The following is a 20,229-nucleotide window of genomic DNA, read 5'->3' on the forward strand; positions in this document are numbered from 1 at the left end:
AAAATAGGTGATGTGAGGAATATGGGAAAACTTCACTGTAGACGTAAGACAGAGAAAGGATTACTCATTCTCCATCTCTTTTATAGTCCTAATCCAGATCAGGCCTATACAAATGCTATTTGCAAACAACAACATACAAACATGAAAAGGCATTTAACTGATGTGTAGCTTGACCTTCAAGTTATTTTTCCCCCAGCCATTAAATATCTAAAATGACATATATGAAACAGTTCATTGTCTCTGACCAGTGGAAACATTTTAAAAAAGATTAAATAAATAAAGTGAAACCTTCCAGGAAAAGCTATTGTTGAGCAATAAAAGAAATTCCCATCACTGCAGCTTGTAGCAGAACATATTAGATCATCCTTTGCTGGATTTAGGGACATCATGTCCTGTTGATGGATTGGCAGATGGTCCTTAGCTCTAGATTCAATTGTAAAATGCCATTTCCTCTGCAAAACAACCACACAGGAATTTTGCACAGAATAAGTCCTGAATTTCAAGTTGCCTTTGAAAAATGTATAGTTTTAAAAGACTTTCTTGCAGTGGGAGTAATGTTTCAGAAATCACCCATTGCTGCTTTCAAGAAGAAACTTACTAAAGGATTACATCCCAAGACAGGAGGCACAACTATCTGTTCCAGTTTTGTGGCAGCTTCAAGCGACAGCCAGACTTTATGGTGATTGCTTCTCAAACTGGAGAATCTCTTCTCATTACTGAATAAAGGCCCAGTTCACACTACGAAAATAAACCAGGATGAATCTGGGTTATTTCCTTAGTGTTCATACCCTGAATGCCCTCAGTGTACTTTTTTTTGGGGGGTGGTGGCTACAACCCCCCCCCCCCCCCACTTAATTCAGGATGTTCAATACCGTTCCCCCCCCCCCCCGAGCTTTCCTGAAAGATCTTCATTGCTCTGCATCTTTGACAGTTACAAATCGATTTGGATCATTCTGTGCTTTTCAAGTGAATAGAAGCGGCTCCATTTTATCCTGAAACAATACTATGCTCCCTAGAGGACATTTATTTGATCCTTGTGGGGGCACATTTTGTTGGGGTGGTGAAACAGATCACAGCAGAGTTGTGGAGGTACAGCAACAAAAATATAGTTTTACTCAGCAGAGTCAAATATAGGCAAAAGTAAAAACATAGCAATATGGCTAGGTACAAACAACCTTAGCAAAAATGCAAAAATTCACATAGCATAGCTTCTTGCATATCAGTATGCATAGCACTACAACTCCCACCAGCATGGAGAGCACACAATACCAGTATGCTCCCATACTATAAGCAGACTCTTACAGCAGTTATAGTCTGCTGATTGACTATCACAGTCACCTGGCCTAATTGGCTAATTACTCTACTAATTTACAGTGCAGGCTTAGCTAACATGGTTTCACCTGCCACTTACTACACCTTTATCCAGTCACAACATACAATGCAAACTGGCATACTCTGACACATTTTTTCCCAAATCAACATTGTTTAGGGTAGAGGAAATTTCGGCTCCCCAGCCAATGCTGAACTGCAGTACTCATGATCCCTCACCATTGGCTGTAGCTCATGGGAGATGGAGTCCAACAACATCTGGAGAGCCACGTGTTCTGATTTACATAGGGATTAGCCAGGATTGAACCCATGAGTCCAACAATCTCTGGAGAGCCACATGTTCTGACTTACATAGGGACTAAACCAGAGTAAACCCATTGAATCAACAAGAACCTGGCAAGTCAGCCCTTGTGTAAACTCGTCAGATTATAATGGGTTTGTTTGTTTGTTTATATTTATAATGGATCTATAACAAGTCTATTCTAGTTGAGATTAAAATTTCATTTTGGCTCAAATCTCCAGCGGGACTTCAAATAGGAGCCTTTTCTTAGCAAAGCAAAGATCAAATCCATGACTGCGTGTAAAACAAGGACTCTACTTCTGTTCTATGAGTCTTCCCCTAGTTTTATGGTGTGACATCATTCTTCCAGTATCCAGTTTTCTATTATTTTATGGGCTGATAATATTTAAATGGGTAGAAGCTTAATGGCATCCATTTGGAAACACATAATTTGCAGGGGATAGTTATATGTTTTCAAAACAGATCTAAATTAAATGGGCCACTTTGCAACAACTTCAGGGGAAAGAACAAGCAATCCTTTAATCTACAGTCACTGTAGTTAGCAAGTGGTGAGTCACTTAAAAAGCTGGGAGGGGGAAAATGCACAAAACAAAATATTTCCCTACTTGCGAGCCAGAGGACTGCAGGAACACATCCGTTTATAGTAAAACTCAAGAGATTTAATCGCATTTGATGATAAGCTTGTTAAAAGCTGGCAGAGCCTGGCTGCCAAGTTTATTAGTCTAATGGCAACAAAATTAATTACAAAATGGGGAAATAAAGGTCCTTCTAAAGTTGCGGGTAGACCGAAGAGCTGTAGTAATAATATGTTAGCCTAGGAACCAAAATAACCATTCTGCAGTTGCTGGAGGGAAGCATTGGAAGCAGGCACAGGCACAAGAAGACAGCAAACCCTTGAGTGGGCTTTGCTTAAGAAGGGACCTGGTCTGAATCTCTTCAATAGTTTATAATGTTCCCAAAAGGGAATGGCACCTTTCATCATATGTGGTGGCAAGTGTGAAAAAGTGAAGAAATTCTGGAAAACCATACACAGTAAGACTACAGGAAGATTGAAAATAAAGTTTGCATTGTCGCTGAGACTCTGCTTACTAAACATGCTAAATGGAATACAAGCACAAACAGAAAAACAATTTGGTAGGATTCTGTTATACATGGTCACAGCAGCCAGAATTGTGTATGTGAAAAAATGGAAAGCTAAAGAGCCACCAGGTATAGAAGAGTGGATAATAAAGCTAATGGACATGTCAGAAATGGACAAACTAACTATGTATTATTTGAGCAATAAATCAACAAAAGATTATGAAGATGAATGGGAAAATATTAACTATTATGGGAAATTCATCAAGCAAATGAAGATACAAGGATAAATATTCACAAGAAAAATGGCAAGATACAGGATGTCACACAGAAAGATGAATCAAAATTGGAAATAGTTAAATTGGAAAGGGAAATCTATACAGTGGGCCCTCGGTATCTGCTGGGGTTTGGTTCCGGGATTCCCTGTGGATACCACAATCCATAGATGCTCATCCCATTAAATACAGTGGCATAGTAAAATGGTGTCTCTTACACAAAATAGCAAAATCAAGGTTTGCTTATTGGAATTTATATACTTTTAAAATATTTTCAAGCCATGGATGCTTGACTCCATGGATACAGAGGGCCAACTGTAATCGGTAATAGATCTCTTCTATTTTTTCATTAGAATATACGGTAAGTGACTGAGAATGAGAATAGAATGTAAGGTTAAAGACAATATAAGGAGGGGAGTCATAAACCATGTGTGCTGGTGGAATTAGGGAGTAATTAATTGTATGTCTAGTTGTCTATGGTTAAATGTGAGAATGGAATGAATGGGAGGGTACTTGGGATTGTACGGTTGAGCTATATTGTATTGGTTATTATATATAATTTTATGTTAGGAAAATAAAAAGAATTAAAAATTAATTTATAATGTACATTTAAACAACTAACTGTAAAGGGATGTGAATCAGGAAAGCAGCACTTGTCAGAATTATTCTGCTACTAAGGCTGGTCAAAAGAGGAATTCTTGAGCCCAATCTCTGCTTGTTTTGTGAGAGTGAAAGTAAAACAGTTCAGGAAATTGAGTTTGACAGGCTTGCAGTGAAAGCTGACAGGAAGAGAATCAACTCATTTGAAATATGGTGCTGGAGAAGAATTTTATGGGTTGCCAGAAAGACAAATAAATGATTCCTAGAGAAAATAATACCTGGATCTCCCTAGTAGCCAAAATAACCAAACTGAGTACTTTGGCCATATCATGAGACAGCGATTTTGGCAAAGAGGAAGTCAATAGGAACAAAGGAAGATTCCATTGCAAGTAGATAGACTCAATCAAGTAACCCATAGCCCTGACTTTGCATGACCTGAGCAGGGCTGTTGCTGACAGTGTGTCCTGGAGGTCTCCCATTCATAGAATTGCCATAAGTTGAAGGCACCTTGCTAGTACTTAACAACAAGAAACTTTTTTGATTTGATGTCTTTTAATTTGTCCTTTTCCCCTTAACATGATTTTTTTTCAAAAAGCTTGTCATGCATTCTGTAACTGCTGACATTTTCTCTTCTGCCCTTATATTCAAGGTGCAGGAGTTTTGTCCTCTTTCTCCATCAAGCTGTGAGTGATGCTGTGAAAAATCAGGTTAGGCTTGCAGTTGGACAGCTGTCAGCACAATCAAGGATGTTTGGTTTAGCTGGATAGGTGGTTAACCTTTGATAATATCTTCATCTGAAAATACCAAAAGGTTACAAGGCAAACAGTGGACCGAAACACAAGTTCTTTTCCATGCACACTTGCATGATATATAAATACAGAGAGTGTTAAAAGGTCATTGGTTTCCGGTATGAGCTTATTTCCTGAGCAACTATCTTAATTTTTTCTTTCAAGAGTGTGAATGTAGAAAAAGTCTTCTCAGAAAGAAAGAAAAGAAAGATCCAGGTATTTTCCTGCCTTGTTGCAAGCAGTCTGTCCCAGGAGTGCAGTTTTAGTTCAGCCAAAAAGAGAGCAGTTACAGGTTTGGGAAAAGAAAAAGATCTATAAAATTTTCATGAAGCACCGAAAGGGAGTGGAAAAACCCAGTTAAGAGTCTATACATTATGATTAGGATGTATGTGTACTTATGCCTTCAAGTCACCTATTGACTTAAGGCAACTTATGAATTTCATAGGAATTTCTTAGGCAAGGAATACTCATAGATGGTTTTTCAAGTTCCTTACTCTGAAATAGAGCTTACAGTGACTGGTATTCATTGGCAGTCTCCCATCCAAGTACTAACCAGAGCTGACCCTGTTTAGCTTCCAAGATCAAATGAGATCTGGTACCTTTAGGGTATTTAGGTCTCATGGCTAGGGTAGCCAATTACAAAAGAGAAAAGGGCTCTACCATCTCTAATAGTTATATTTACTGTTGATGTGTGCTTTAAATCTCTTCCCACCCTAAGGCGGACGTATCATGGGGATTTCCTGACGAGTTTCTTTGGAAGGGGTTTGTCATGCCATCCTCTTGAGGCTAAGAGATCGTGACTTGCCAAAGATCACGCAGTGGGTTTCCATGGCTGAGCCGGGATTCGAACCTAGGTTTCCAGAGTCCTAGTCCAGTGCTCAAACCACTACACCATACTGGCTTTCAGAAGGTATATTGATTCATCTCACTGCCGTTCTTTAGGCCCCTGAATGTTTCTAGGAACTATAGACCAAAAAAGTAACTTTTCTAAGATGTGGTCTAAATAGTTCCATTTATAGTTTTATCTTGAATAGGCATTGGCTTATTGTGTTTTCTTGGTCTTTTGTACCCCGCTCATGCCAACACAGGTTTGTCCTGGGACTCCGGTTGACTTACAAAAGTTACCATCAGGGGCTAGCCTGAAGAAAGAGGCTCCTCCCTCCCTAACTGTCATCTTTCGGCCTCTGAGGGAGAGAGAAGGCTGGCCCAGTACCATCAGGGGCGAGCCTGAAGAAAGAGGCTCCTCCCTCCCTAACTGTCATCTTTCGGCCTCTGAGGGAGAGAGAAGGCTGGCCCAGTACCATCAGGGGCTAGCCTGAAGAAAGAGGCTCCTCCCTCCCTAACTGTCATCTTTTGGCCTCTGAGGGAGAGAGAAGGCTGGCCCAGTACCATCAGGGGCTAGCCTGAAGAAAGAGGCTCCTCCCTCCCTAACTGTCATCTTTCGGCCTCTGAGGGAGAGAGAAGGCTGGCCCAGTACCATCAGGGGCGAGCCTGAAGAAAGAGGCTCCTCCCTCCCTAACTGTCATCTTTCGGCCTCTGAGGGAGAGAGAAGGCTGGCCCAGTACCATCAGGGGCTAGCCTGAAGAAAGAGGCTCCTCCCTCCCTAACTGTCATCTTTCGGCCTCTGAGGGAGAGAGAAGGCTGGCCCAGTACCATCAGGGGCTAGCCTGAAGAAAGAGGCTCCTCCCTCCCTAACTGTCATCTTTCGGCCTCTGAGGGAGAGAGAAGGCTGGCCCAGTACCATCAGGGGCGAGCCTGAAGAAAGAGGCTCCTCCCTCCCTAACTGTCATCTTTCGGCCTCTGAGGGAGAGAGAAGGCTGGCCCAGTACCATCAGGGGCGAGCCTGAAGAAAGAGGCTCCTCCCTCCCTAACTGTCATCTTTCGGCCTCTGAGGGAGAGAGAAGGCTGGCCCAGTACCATCAGGGGCGAGCCTGAAGAAAGAGGCTCCTCCCTCCCTAACTGTCATCTTTCGGCCTCTGAGGGAGAGAGAAGGCTGGCCCAGTACCATCAGGGGCGAGCCTGAAGAAAGAGGCTCCTCCCTCCCTAACTGTCATCTTTCGGCCTCTGAGGGAGAGAGAAGGCTGGCCCAGTACCATCAGGGGCTAGCCTGAAGAAGCAGAGCCCTCCCTCTGGTCCATCTGCCTTGGTCCAGGCCTCAGAGGGAGAGAAGAATGCTGGACCTGATTCCCTCCCCCCCCTCACCATTCCCTTCTCCTTTTGTGTCGTGTCTTTTAGATTGTAAGCCTGTGGGCAGGGAACTGTCTGTTATCCCCTCTATTGTAAACCGCTCGGATTCCCAGTGATTGGGCGGTATATAAATAAAACCTATTATTATTATTATTATTATTATTATTAAAACATACTTTTTTGTGGGGTTTTGGGACTGTGTGGCTGTATTCTGGAAGAGTTTATTCCTGATGTTTCGCCAACATCTGTGGCTGGCTTCTTCAGAGAATGCTGGCATGACTGGGATGTGCATACACACACATACACACTATGTGACCCTTGGCTGAAAGGAAGTGATTACCATGTTAACCTCTGTGTTGGTAAGGCTTCAGGGTATCTATTTAATTAATGATCCATTGTCTGCTGAGAATCCCCCTAACCCTGGGTGGTTTTCATTTGCATTTGCTGATTCTTGATTTTAGTGCTTTTCAAGACTGGTAGCCAAACTTTGTTTACTTTAAGGGTTTCTTCTTTCCTGTTGAAGTTGTCCAGGTGTTTGTGGATTTCAATGGCTTCCCTGTGCATCCTGACCTGATAGCTGTTGGCATAGTCCAGAATTTCAGTGTTTTCAAATAGCATTTTATGCCCAGGATGGTTCATAACGTGTTCTGCTACTGCTGGTTTTTCTGGCTGACCCAATCTGCAGTGTCTCTTCTGTTTCTTGATTTGTGTTTGGACCAGGGACGTAGCCAAGGGGGGGTTCTTGGGGTCCGGACCCCCCCCTTCCATTAGAAAAATGAATGGTGTGTGCTGCTGCGCCACCGCACTCAAGCCCCATTATAATGATGGCACTTAGTCTGGACCCCCCCTTCCTAAAATCCTAGCTACGTCCCTGTTTGGACGCTGAGTTTGGTGGTCCCTCTGTAGACTTGTTCCCAGCTGCATGGTATGCGGTAAACTCCTGCAGCTGTGAGAGGGTCTCTCGCGTCCTTTGAGTGCAGCATTTGCTGGATTTTCTTTGTCGGTTTGTAGAACATTTGGAAGTTTTGTTTCCTCACTAGTTTCCTTACTCTGTCTGTGACTCCTCTGATGTATGGTAAAAATACCTTCCTTTCGGGTGGCTGCTTGTCTTCACTCATCTGGAGTTTTCTGGGTCTGGCAGCCCTTCTGATGTCTCAGTAGGAGTAAGCATTAGCTTGTAGGTGCTTCAATTCATCTTCCAAGAAGTGGAGTTCACAAATCTGTTTTGCCTGGTTTATCAGTGTTTTTATTGTGCTTCATTTTTGTCCTGGGTGATAGTTGGAGTTCTTGTGCAGGTATCTGTCCGTGTGTGTAGGTTTTCTGTATACTGTGTGGACCAAATGTTGGCATGGTTTGCAGATGACCAGGACATCCAAGAATCGCAGTGTGTCTTCGTTTTCTTTTTCCATCATGAATTGGATGTTCGGGTGCATGTTGTTCAGATGGTTCAGAAACACAGTCAGATCTTCTTCTCCATGGCTCTGTAGCAAATGTTTTGCCAAGTTCTTTATTTCTCTTTCAGACAATCCCTGTTACAAGAAATGTAATACCTTTTGTGCAGGAAGAAATTTCTAGATTTGTCTGGCAGGCAAAAAAAAAAACACAGAATAAAATTTAAAATATTACATTATGCTAAGGAAAGGGGTGGCTTGAGAGTGCCTAGTGTAAAATTGTGTTAGGAGGCCTGTTGGTTTGTATGGTTGGAGGAATGGCTATTGCTTTTGAGATAGAAAACTCCTGGAATTTGATGGATATAATTTAAGATTTGGTTGGCATGGTTAGTTTTGGTACGATAAAGATAAGGCAGACACTGAATTTAGAAATCATTATATTAGAAAGGTGCTCCTGTGAATTTGGTGTAAGTATGAACAGAGACTTTTCTCTAAGATAATATTGGCTACTTCACCACAAGAAGCCTTTTTTAAAAGGAAAGAATGGGTTAAAGATGAATAAGAGCAGCATGGACAGACTTCAGGGACAGAGCAGGCAAGCCTGAGAGTCCCACCCAGGGGAACAGCCGCTGCTAAACCTCGGAGGAGGCGTGTGGTCGTAGTGGGGGACTCTTTCCTGAGGGGTATAGAAGCAGTGATTTGTAGGCCTGACATGATGTCTTGAGAGGTGTGTTGTCTCCCCAGGGCAAAGATCCGTGATGTGACAGAGAGGCTGACAAGACTGGTCAAGCCTACTGACCAATACCCCTTCCTTTTGGTCCATGTGGGAACCAATGATACTGCAAGACACAGCCTGCAGAACATCAAAAGAGATTATTTTGTTATTTTTATTAATCTGTTTTTAATGGTTTGTATGACTTGTTGTTATATTGTTCGGAATTGTTGTTCACCGCCCTGATTTTTAGAAGGGCGGTATACAAATAAAGTTTTTATTATTATTATTATTATTATTATTATTATTATTATTATGAGGCACTTGGTAGGAAGCTGAAAGGAATGGATGCACAGGTTGTCATCTCGTCTCTTCTGCCAGTCGAAGGGCACGGTCCAGGAAGGGAGAGGATGTGAACAACTGGCTCCGCAGATGGTGCCGCCGAGAACAATTTGGATTCTTCGATCATGGGCTGCGGTTCCATGAGGAGGGACTTCTTGCAACGGATGGGTTGCATCTCACGCCAGTTGGAAGAAATGTTTTTGCCAACAGTCTCAAGAACTTGATCAGGAGGGCTTTAGACTGAGTTCCGAGGGGAAGGGAGACAGTATTAAGGAAGGCGAAAGGGATGGCGAAAATAGTCAAACTGACATAGAGGAAACAAGAAAAAAAGTGCAAGGACCCAACAGTGGGAGGCAAAAAAACTTGCACAGGCAGCAAGTAAAAGGGACCCATGGTCTGCGATGTCTCTACACTAATGCACAGAGCATGGGAAATAAGCAAAATGAACTCGAACTCCTAGTACAACAAAGCAAATATGATATAATAGGCATCACTGAAACCTGGTGGGATGAGTCTCATGACGGGAATGTGGAAATAGAGGGGTATAACCTTTTTAAGAGAAATAGGCCAAACAGGAAAGGAGGCGGAATAGCATTATATGTCAGGGACATTTACACCAGTGAAAAGATCCAGGACATCAGTCATGGAAGCCAGGTGGAGAGCATCTGGATACAAATTAAAGGGGAGGGAAACAACAAGGATGTTATGGTGGGAGTCTACTACAGACCCCCAAGTCAGACTCTGAGGAATTGGATGATGCCTTTCTAGAACAGATGACCACACACTCAGAAAGGAGAGATGTAGTAGTGATGGACGACTTCAACTATCCTGATATTTGCTGGAAGTCGAACTCAGCCAAATCCTCAAGGTCTAGCAAATTCCTCACTTGCCTGGAAGACAATTTCATTGTCCAAAAGGTGGAAGAGGCAATAAGGTGGTCAGCTATTTTGGATCTGATCCTAACCAACAAGGATGACTTGGTTAATGGGGTGCAAGTGGTGGGATCCTTAGGTGGAAGTGACCATGTTCTCCTGGAGTTTGAAATACAGTGGAAAGGAGAAACCAGGCATAGTCAGACACACATTCTAGACTTTAGGAGAGCGAATTTCAGTAAACTTAGAGAAGAATTGAGGGCGATTCCATGGTCAGAAATACTAAAAGATAAAGGAGTTCAGGACGGGTGGGAGTTTCTCAAAAGGGAGATACTGAAGGCACAATTTCAAACAGTTCCAGTGAGAAAGAAAACTGGGAGGTGTCTCAAGAAACCAGGATGGATGACTAAGGAACTTTCAACAGAGCTAAGTTTGAAACAGAACATGTATAAGAAATGGAAAAAGGGGGAAATCACGAAAAAGGAATTCAAAGAAATAGCAGGCATGTGTAGGGGTAAAGTCAGAAAAGCTAAAGCACAGAATGAATTCAGACTTGCTAGAGAGGTTAAGAACAACAAAAAGGGCTTTTTTGGATATGTCTGCAGCAAAAGGAAGAAGAAGGAAATGGTAGGGCCACTGCGTGGAGAAGATGGCAAAATGCTAACAGGGGACAGAGAAAAGGCAGAATTACTCAATACTTTCTTTGCTTCAGTCTTCTCAGATAAGGCAAAGGGTGCTCAACCTGAGGATAATGGAGCAGAGGACAGAATAAGGGAATTTCAGCACAGAATAAGTAAAGAGATAGTAGAGGAACACCTTGTTAATCTAAATAAATTTAAGTCTCCAGGACCAGATGAACTACATCCAAGGGTATTAAAAGAACTGACAAATGTAATATCGGAGCCATTGGCAATAATGTTTGAAAACTCCTGGAGAACAGGAGAAGTCCCAGCAGACTGGAGGAGGGCAAACGTTGTCCCCATCTTCAAAAAGGGGAAAAAAGAGGATCCCAACAATTATCATCCAGTTAGTCTGACATCAATCCCAGGAAAGATTCTGGAGCAGATAATTAAACAAAGAGTCTATGAACATCTAGATGGCAATTCCATAATCACAAAAGCTCAACATGGGTTTCAGAGAAACAAGTCATGCCAGACAAACCTAATCGCTTTCTTTGTTAAAATTACCAGCTTGGTAGATGTAGGGGATGCTGTGGATATAGTATATCTTGATTTCAGTAAGGCCTTTGACAAGGTTCCCCATGACATTCTTGCACACAAGCTTGTAAAATGTGGACGAGACAAGGTAACTGTTACATGGATTTGTAACTGGTTGACCGGCCGAATGCAAAGGGTGCGTAACAATGGCTCCTTTTCATCCTGAAGGGAAGTGACCAGTGGGGTCCCACAGGGCTCTGTCCTGGGCCCAGTGCTATTCAACATATTTATCAATGACCTGGATGGCAGAATTGGGAACATACTTATCAAATTTGCAGATGACACCAAATTAGGAAGAATAGCTAATACCCCAGAGGACAGGATCAAAATTCAAAATGACCTGAATAGACTAGAAAGCTGGGCCAAAGCAAACAAAATGAAATTCAACACGGAGAAATGTAAGGTACAGTGGTACCCCGGGATACGAATGCACCGCCTTACGAAATTCCCGGGTTACGAAAAAAAATAATTTAAAAAAACTGTTCCGCGTTACGAAAGTTTTTTCGGGTTACGAAAAAACTTTTGGTGCTTTTCGGCGCTATTTCGCACCAAAAAGCGGCTTTCACTATTAGCGCCTATGGCAATTCGGCTTGCGAAAGTCTTCCGGGTTACGAAAAGGGCAGCGGAACGAATTAATTTCGTAACCCGGGGGACCACTGTATTGCACTTAGGGCGGAAAAATATAATGCACAAATACAGGATTGGGGACACCTGGCTGAATGAAACTACGGCGGGATACAGACGGGCAAAAAGGGGTGTATTCATGATGTCATGAAGGTAGAGCCTTCAGACGGGCCTTACCTGAATGCCGCCATGAACACGCCCCCCGCACGCCCCAAGCGGGAAGAGGCGGCATTAAAAAGGTGCTGCTTTTCTCAGCTTCTTTTCCGTTTGATGTGCAGCTGCGCAGCTCCGTCTGTAAGCTGCTGCACCGGTACGCCAGAATTGCTACGCCGCTAATTTAAGTTGCCTATTTAAAAGCTCCGTGTCTGCTGCGTCGCATAATGAGTCGGGGTCCTGGAACATGCGCAGTTTGCAGTCAGGCGTCAGCTGCCATGCAGGTGTGGAAGCTGCAGCACAGCTGCAGCGCATTTTAAGACTCCTAACCCTAACCCTAACCCTAACCCTAACCCTAGAGCAACATGTACGCATGCGCTGCTTGGAAAGTTTGGACTTTAAAGTGAGCCCCTACACACATTCCTGTGCCATTTTCACCTAACAATAAAAACCCCTAAAACTGTAAATATTTACATATGTACAAGGGAGGTGATGGGGGATGGCAGGGGGACAGCGGTGGCAGCGGCGACAGCTGTGGCTGTGCATTGCAGATTCAGCAAGAGCGCGGGGACCAAAGGAGAGGAGGCATCCATGATGCTGGTGACACTACCAACGTGCAAGCGGACAAGGATGCCAACACCAGCTGATCACCAGCTGGCAGGAGACCACCATTGTTCTTGGGCAGAGCGGGGAAAAAAGTTTTAAAGGGGCTTGGGCACTTTAAATGTGCCCATAGGCTTTCTGCCGCCACTGCTTAGCGCTGCAGCTGCGCAGCTGCGCATCCGCCAGCTGGCAAAGGAAAAAAAAAAGCCCCGTTTTTGGCCGCCCGTGAGGAAGCTGCCTCTCTCTTTGCAGCGTCCTCCGAGGCAGCGGTTTGGAAACTGCGGGTCAGAAACGGCCCCAGGTGAGGCGTCTTCACTGCCCCCCATGTGGAAGCCCCATCTCCTGAGCCACGCCCCCGGGGTGGGCGGTCTGGAGGCTCCGTATTCAGCAGAATACGCCTCCAAGACGTCTTCCCCTGCCCGTTTGTATCCTGCCTACGTGTGAAAGGGATCTAGGAGTCCAAGTAGACCACAAGTTGAACATGAGTCAACAGTGCGATGCGGCAGCTAAAAAGGCCAATGCAATTTTAGGCTGCATCAATAAAAGTATAGTGTCTAGATCAAGAGAAGTAATTGTGCCATTGTAGTCTGCTCTGGTCAAGCCCCACCTGGAATATTGTGTCCAGTTCTGGGCACCACAATTCAGAAAGGATGTTGAGTAACTGGAGCGTGTCCAGAGGAGGGCGACTAAAATGGTGAAGGGTCTGGAAACCATGCCTTATGGGGAAAGACTTAGGGAGCTGGGGATGTTTAGCTTGGAGAAAAGAAGGTTAAGAGGTAATATGATAGCCTGATCATTTTCGAAAGCTTGCAACAAAGTATATTGTGCATTTTGGTTGACCAATAAAGGTATCACTGATGGATTTTTGTTTGTATTTGTTAAATGGCCAGCTGAGCTACCCCTGAAAGTTTTCTGTATTGCGAGATACCACATTGTAGCTGCAACAGGAGAACCATGAAGAGTAGCCTGTGGATTTAATATGGATGTCCACATACCCAAATGGCTTATACCAATTGTGGGTTGAATGAAAAACATATAAACAGGAGAACTATTTATCTACTTGTAGACTCTGAATGTTGTGTTGTCCTTTACACAAACTATAAAGATGACCTTATAGGACATTTTACCTTTAAATAACCCAATAAACAAACACTGACTCAGAAATTTAAGATTGCTTCAAATGGGACCAGTGTACAACTCTCCCTCTCATCCGTAGGGTCAGCCTAAATCAGGGACAGCTTGAGAATGGTTAACAACAGCAACAACAAAAGCAGGAGGTCAAAGAGAGATGATGCACACTTAAGAAACACTGCTCTGACTGTAGCAAGAAATATTCCTGACTAAAGCACGATGCACTTATTCTAAGGCAGAGGTTGCACGTGGCAGACGTGCTGCTCGGGAACATCAGATCTCTCACACAAGCTGCGATGGCGCTGCATCATTAGCCAGACAAAAGGAGTTTGAAACATTTTGTGATATTACTGAAAAAGGAAATTAAATGCCATGAAACACAGCACAGCTGCAGTGCTAAGGACCCATCGCTAGGTGGACACAAAGACTGCAGTGTAACACCGGTCAAATGTTCCCTTTTCAAAAAAATAAGAAAGGCTTTTCTGCTCTGGAGATTTTGCAAAAGGCGCAGTTTGGTGCATCTGTGAGGTTTCTGTGGTCGTGTATAATCTAAAGGAGATGTATCAGTTTAGTTGTCAGGAACATTTAATGGCTTGCCATGTTTAAGGAAAGGCTGCCCATTTTTTAATGAAGCTGTTCGTTCCTTTAGAGCAGGAGTTTGCAACCTTTTTGACTTACAGAACCCTTATTTCTATGGTGGAGTCCCTAGGAAGCCTACCCTATAGGTTTTACAAGTTAATGGTGTTTAGGAGTATATATAAGTGTATTCTTATTTTTTAATTCAATTTTTATTTCTTCCTTTTTCCTGGAATGGCCGCGGAGCATCTGGGAAGTACACGCTGAGCCCTAAGGGCTTATTAGAGTACAGGTTGGGAACCCGTGATTTAGAGCAATGATTCCCAAATTTTGGTTCGCCAAGTGTTTTGAACTTCAACTTCTAGAAGTTTGGCCAACAGACAGGAGCTGAAGTTCAGAATATCTGGAGGACCAGAATTTGGGAACTACTGCTTTAGAGCATTGATTCCCAAACTCTGGCTTTCCAGATGTTTTGGACTTTGGTCCCCAGAATCCCAGACATTTGGCCAAGATGGCTGAGGTTTCTGGGAGCTGAAGTCCAAAACATCTGGAAGATCTGAGTTTGGGAAATGCTTTAGAACAATGATTCCCAAGGTTTGGTTCTCCGTGTTTGGGATTTCAACTCCTAGAAGCCCTAGCCAGTTTGACCACCAGACAGGAATTCTGGGAGCTAAAGTCCAAAACATCTGGAAGACCAACATTTGGGAACCACTAATTTAGTTATCCATTTTCTGTGTACAAACCACAAGTTTCAATTCAAACCATTATCCACATACTCTACAAGATTTCACAGATAAAAACTGGGAGATGTGTGACCAAGCAGCATCAGAGTGCGGCCAATATAGCAAAAGTTATTAATGAGGGAGGACTTCCAAATAAAGAGAGGCTTGCAACAGTTTCCTTTTTCTTGAGTCTACTGGGAAGAGCAAGTTTCTGTCCCTTCATTTCTCTGTTGAGTTTGAATTGCTTTTGCACTTTGGACTCAGTTTGCAATAACTGAAGGACAAAAGGAGAGGAGGGGAGAGAAACTGGGACATTTTAAAAGCATCTGAAAATGTGGGATGACAGAGGATTAATTGAGACAGTCCCTGGTAAATTGGGACAGTTGGAGAGTACAGATCCAGCACTTTGGAAAACAAGATGATTTCACTCTTTGACTTCCTGATTTAACTCTGGTCTTGAGCCAAAAAAAGATTCATGAAACCCGAATCTTTGTACCTCCGATTCAGAGCACAAACTGAATTGTTTACTGTATAAACAGAATTAGATGAAGTCTGCAAAAAAATGTAGACCCGTATGAATAAATGTAGTCTACTGCATTTTTGAGAAATAGGGACAGAGGTTTGGCTTCCAGACTCTTTAAAAAGTTTATTTGAATTTAGTAGTTGTTTGGTGTTTAAAACCAAGTTTCCATTTAAAGAAAAGCCTTTTAAGCAAGGCTGATGTCTTAATTGCATTGCATAATTTAATTCTGTATTTAGAAATGAAAAAATAATATTCTTTGATTTAAAAAAAAACTTATTTTTTTAATTTTAATTTCTAAGCCACCTTGCATCCCTGGTTTGGGGGAAAAGGTGGAGTATAAATAAAGTTTGTAATAAGATAAGAATAGGCACCCATTGTCCTTCCTCTGAACATCAAACCTTCCAAATTTCATGAAAATAGAGAGTTTTGTGCAAGGGCAGCCTTTACTGTTAAGGGGGTTAAAAAGGATTCCCATTTTTAGGTGGTCGATTATTATGAAATGAGCAGATGCTGGACAGCTGCTCCTTGGTAAGAAATCTGTCAAATTACAGACAAACAGGTGGAGTGGTTTTTCAGCTAAAGCCACCAAAGTGTATTTTAGGTTGGATGTGGCACGGAACTTGATTCAAATGAAGCCTGTGGAATTAAGGCTGAAAGGCTGGGAGAATGATGCTACTAGTACTATATAGCTAATTAATACAGAGAGAGGTGGGATACAAATAAATATTATTGTTAATAATAATAATAATAATAAATAAATAAATAATAAAGTTTTTATTTATATCCCGCACCTTCCTTCGATCAGGGCGGCTTACAGTATAAAATTTCAAACAACAATACATACAATAAAATCCAAAATACATCATATATAAACAATAATAAAAAATACAGGCAAAAAAGCCCCAAAGCCCTTCCTCTTGGCCACGAAAGAGGAGGGAGGCCCACAGGATTTTTAATCGGGGAATGCCTGTTGGAACAGGAAGGTCTTCAAATCCTTCCTGAATTGGGCCAGGGTGGTAGTCGAGCGGAGCTCAGTGGGCAGCGTATTCCAAAGGGCTGGGGCAGCAGTGGAAAATGTCCTCCTTGTGGTGGAGGACAATCTAGCCCCAGGCACCTTCAGTAGCTGCTGCCCAGATGTCCTGAGGGTGCGAGAATAAAAATAAAAATCCAATAAAAATCCAGCTCCCACAAAAATGGACAGGATGCAAAAAAATGAAAAGGGTTTGCAAAACATTTGAAAGTTGGCATAAGGAGGATTGGTTGGAACTGGAAGAATAAGGAATCTAGGCTGCATCTATACTGCAAACTTAATGCAGTTTGACACTGCTTTAACTGCCATGGCTCAGTACTTTGGAATTCAGGGGTTTGTAGCTTTGTGAGATATTTAGCCTTCCCTGTCAGAGAGATCTGATGCCACAACAAACTACAGATCCCATAATCCCACAGGATGGAGAAATGAAAAGTGGCATCCATATTCATAACCCCTGTACTCATAGGCAAAGTGGTCATTGACCCATAAAAGTGCCATGCCGGTGATGGCAACCATAAAGTGTGGAGTCCTGTTGGCTGGTCCCAGCAAGAATACCCTCATTCAGTCGGTTGACTAGTGAATCAAGTAAGGTTATCAAAATGAAAAACAGAGAGAGCTCTTGTCCCTTTAATGGTTGTATAGAAGAAGAAATTTCAGCAGGTGTAGCTTGTTACCGAGTTGCTTGACAAGCAACACCTGTTGAAATTTCCTCTCCTTCATAAAAGTACAGGAGTCTTCAAGTTTTAAGTCTGGCAGCATTAGAGTCAACATGTAGATAAATCCAGTTGATTCAATTGGTCTTTGTTGTTGTTGTTGTGTGCATGCCTTCAAGTCATTTCCAACTGATGGCGATCCTAAGGCGAACCTATCATGGGGTTTTCTTGACAAGTTTCTTCAGAGAGGGTTTGCTGTTGCTGTCCTCTGAGGCTGAGAGACTGTGACTTGCCCAAGGTCACCCGGTACGTTTACATGGCCAAGCCAGGATTCGAATCCTGGTCTCCAGAGTCCTAGCCAATTCTCATACCACTGCACCACGTCGACTAACTTGTCTATCTACTCTAGTTGAAACCAACAATAGGATTTAGGCCACTATCTCCCGAGATCCCTCTCTGTGCTGTGTAACTTTTAGATGCTTCCGTAAAAACCTTTACAATTTACCTGGATGTTTAGTGAGTTAGAATCATAGGTGTGATACAGACCGCCCAAAAAGGTCAGCCTGCCAGTGGCCTAATTTCCTCCGGAGGGAAGCCGCAGCTGCCAAACTGCACGACTTCCCTCCGGAGGAAAAAGAACCCAAGAAAACCAGGTTATTTTTCTACCAGCATTGTTACGTTGTGAGTGCGCCAATGCCGCACTCGTGACGTAATGGAAGTGCCGTGATGTGCAAACACTCTACATCCGTTACATCACAGTGGCGGATTGTAGCCATTGGAGCGCCGCCAGTCTGTGCTAGGGTTAGGGACTGTGCCAGTCTGTGCTAGGATTAGGGACTGTGCGGTTGCATAACATCCAGAGGTCCACACCAGTTTCCATGCCTATGTTAGACAGCAGCTTCTGATGAGCCCGGATAGTTATTTTTGGAAGTAGATTGCAAAAAAGTCCTTTGATGTCACAAGTTTTGTAATACGTAGTGTTGCAGGTTTTTGTTTTTCTTTTCCCTTCCCCTCCTCTTCCTATTTAATTATGTTTATCTCTCTTTCAGGTTCAAGGACTGCTTTGTTGAACTTTTCCTCCTGTTGTTGTCAGTTTAACTCGCTGTGTCATCATGAGGAGACATTATCAGCTCTGCACTGGAGAAGAGAATTTCATCGAGTGAAGAGCTACTTGGTAGTTTCCAAGGCAACTACCTGCAGAATCATTTAAAAAAGACAGAAGGCTCTTGTATGAAGCAAAAGGTTGTGTACGCTTCTTTCCCCCGCTCCATCTTTTTTTTTTTGGGCGGGGGGGGGATTGTTTTATTTCCCCCTAAGAATATTTCCACCTTCTACCACTTTTACTCTGATAAAGTCCTTCAGGTCTGCCCGGGAACTTTGAAGTCGAGCCAGAAGTTTGATCATCCAGGGGAGAACTGGCCAGAATCTCAAGGGCCATCACATGGAAATGGTCTTGCAACGAGGAGGGCTCACTCCTAAATCTTCATTCTTGAAAGAGAACTATCTCCAGGTCATTTTCACGGTTGAGGTCGTTCTTTGATACTTGGCTGGAAAGGATCCCAGATCTTCTCTGGCCCCTTGCCTTATGGATCCAAGTTGATTTATGACTGTTCCAACCAGGTGTTTCTCCAACTGATTTGGAGCAATGGTACATTCTCCATACGCCCTTCTTCTAATTTCCAAACTAAATATTCTTGATGACTGCTTTGGGACATACTATGTTTTGTCCACAGCGGAGCAAAAGATCTGATCATCGTTCTCTTCAAGACAAACCAATAGCAGCAACAGAACTATAGTGTCTGCTCTAGTGTTCCAATACCCTGACCAGTCAAAATTTTTCCCAATTTCCAACCTAAATATTTTTGATGGTTGCTTTGGGATGCATTATATTTTGTACACTGTTGTCTAAAAGATCTGATCACTGTTCTCTTCAAGACAATCCAAAATGTTATGGCCTTCTCAGTCCTGTCTTTTCCATATTAAGCAACCTTCAGATGTCCCTCATAATGGCCACTCATTGTGGTTCAGGAGTGTATGTTGTCATGTACTTAATGCTAGAACCTACCACTGTGATTTCGCCAGTACTGTTTCAACTGTCTTTTTAAAACAATGGCAACTTAGTAGAGCCAATATCTGCTTTCAGCAATTCAGAGAGACTATTGCTGTTTGAAGTGTGGAGAAGAACTCCTGGATACTTAAGAGATAATGGTGGAGGTCCATCCATTTTTGCCACGAAAGGTAGGACTTTGAAACATCTGTCTTAGGGATAAATTTTCTATGGCCACAGTGTTCATACCTTAGTCATGGCCTCACTACTGATCTATTTGAGGTTGCCCTTGAAATGTGTATGAAAGCTGCAGCTAGTGGAAAATGCAGCAACAAGACTAGTATTGGGTGTGTGTTTGAGAGATATTTAACACTGGTCTTGCAAGAACTGTCCTGGCTTCCAGTCTGCTTCCAAACTAAGCTGAAGGTGCTGCTTGGGGCCAGGATATCTGGAAGAACCAACTTCTCCCATATGAGCCTTCCCAAAATTTGAGGCCCCCAGGTTCGTCTCTGTTGCGTGCAACACCTCAAGAAATTAGGTTTGTATGCAAACATAGTAGGGCTTTTGCTGTAACAGCACCTCAATCATGGAACTCCCTTCCAAGGGAAATTAGGGTGGTTTCGAGTGTTTTGAGCTTTTGATGGGCAGATAAAAGAGGGATGAGATTGTGGCCTTCCAGATGTTGGGACTATGACTCCCATCATTGCTTCCCAGCATAAGCAATGATGAGTGATGATAGGAGTTGCAGTCCAACAACACCTGGAGTCCACAAACTTCCCATCCTATAGTAAATGGAAAAGGGATGGGGGGGTTGATGAGAAGCATTAAAAAAATCTTTTTCCCTTTCTGTCACCTGCTAAAGAACCACATTCTCTCCATATCAGAACTTGGAAAAGTGACCAGTTCAAACAAGTCCTATTAGAGTAGAATCTCTTTCCAGGCTGCAGCTTTCTTTTTTGCATTGTTTACTGTAGAAACACTGCTGCATCCCAACCTGACAGTCTGTGTTTCTCCAGCCCTTCTTTACCACGTGCTGATGTTGCCAGAAAGCTTCCAGTTAAACAAAGAATGAGAAA

The 20,229-nt window shown here is 42.9% G+C and overlaps 1 long non-coding RNA gene across 1 annotated transcript in view; it reads left to right on the forward strand.

Moving 5' to 3' along the window:
* The window catches only part of LOC149311612 (uncharacterized), a 28,421-nt gene extending 19,475 nt beyond the window's left edge, over positions 1 to 8,946 (forward strand). Inside the window, exons 2-3 of the long non-coding RNA XR_016281468.1 lie at positions 5,089 to 5,280; positions 5,459 to 8,946. This is a non-coding gene — a long non-coding RNA (uncharacterized LOC149311612). The remainder of the gene's footprint in view (positions 1 to 5,088; positions 5,281 to 5,458) is intronic.
* The last annotated feature ends 11,283 nt before the right edge of the window (positions 8,947 to 20,229 follow it).

This window comes from Sceloporus occidentalis, unplaced genomic scaffold, assembly GCF_023333645.1.
Source record: "Sceloporus occidentalis isolate IW3139 unplaced genomic scaffold, rSceOcc1.0.p SCAF_5, whole genome shotgun sequence".
Taxonomy (NCBI): domain Eukaryota; kingdom Metazoa; phylum Chordata; class Lepidosauria; order Squamata; family Phrynosomatidae; genus Sceloporus; species Sceloporus occidentalis.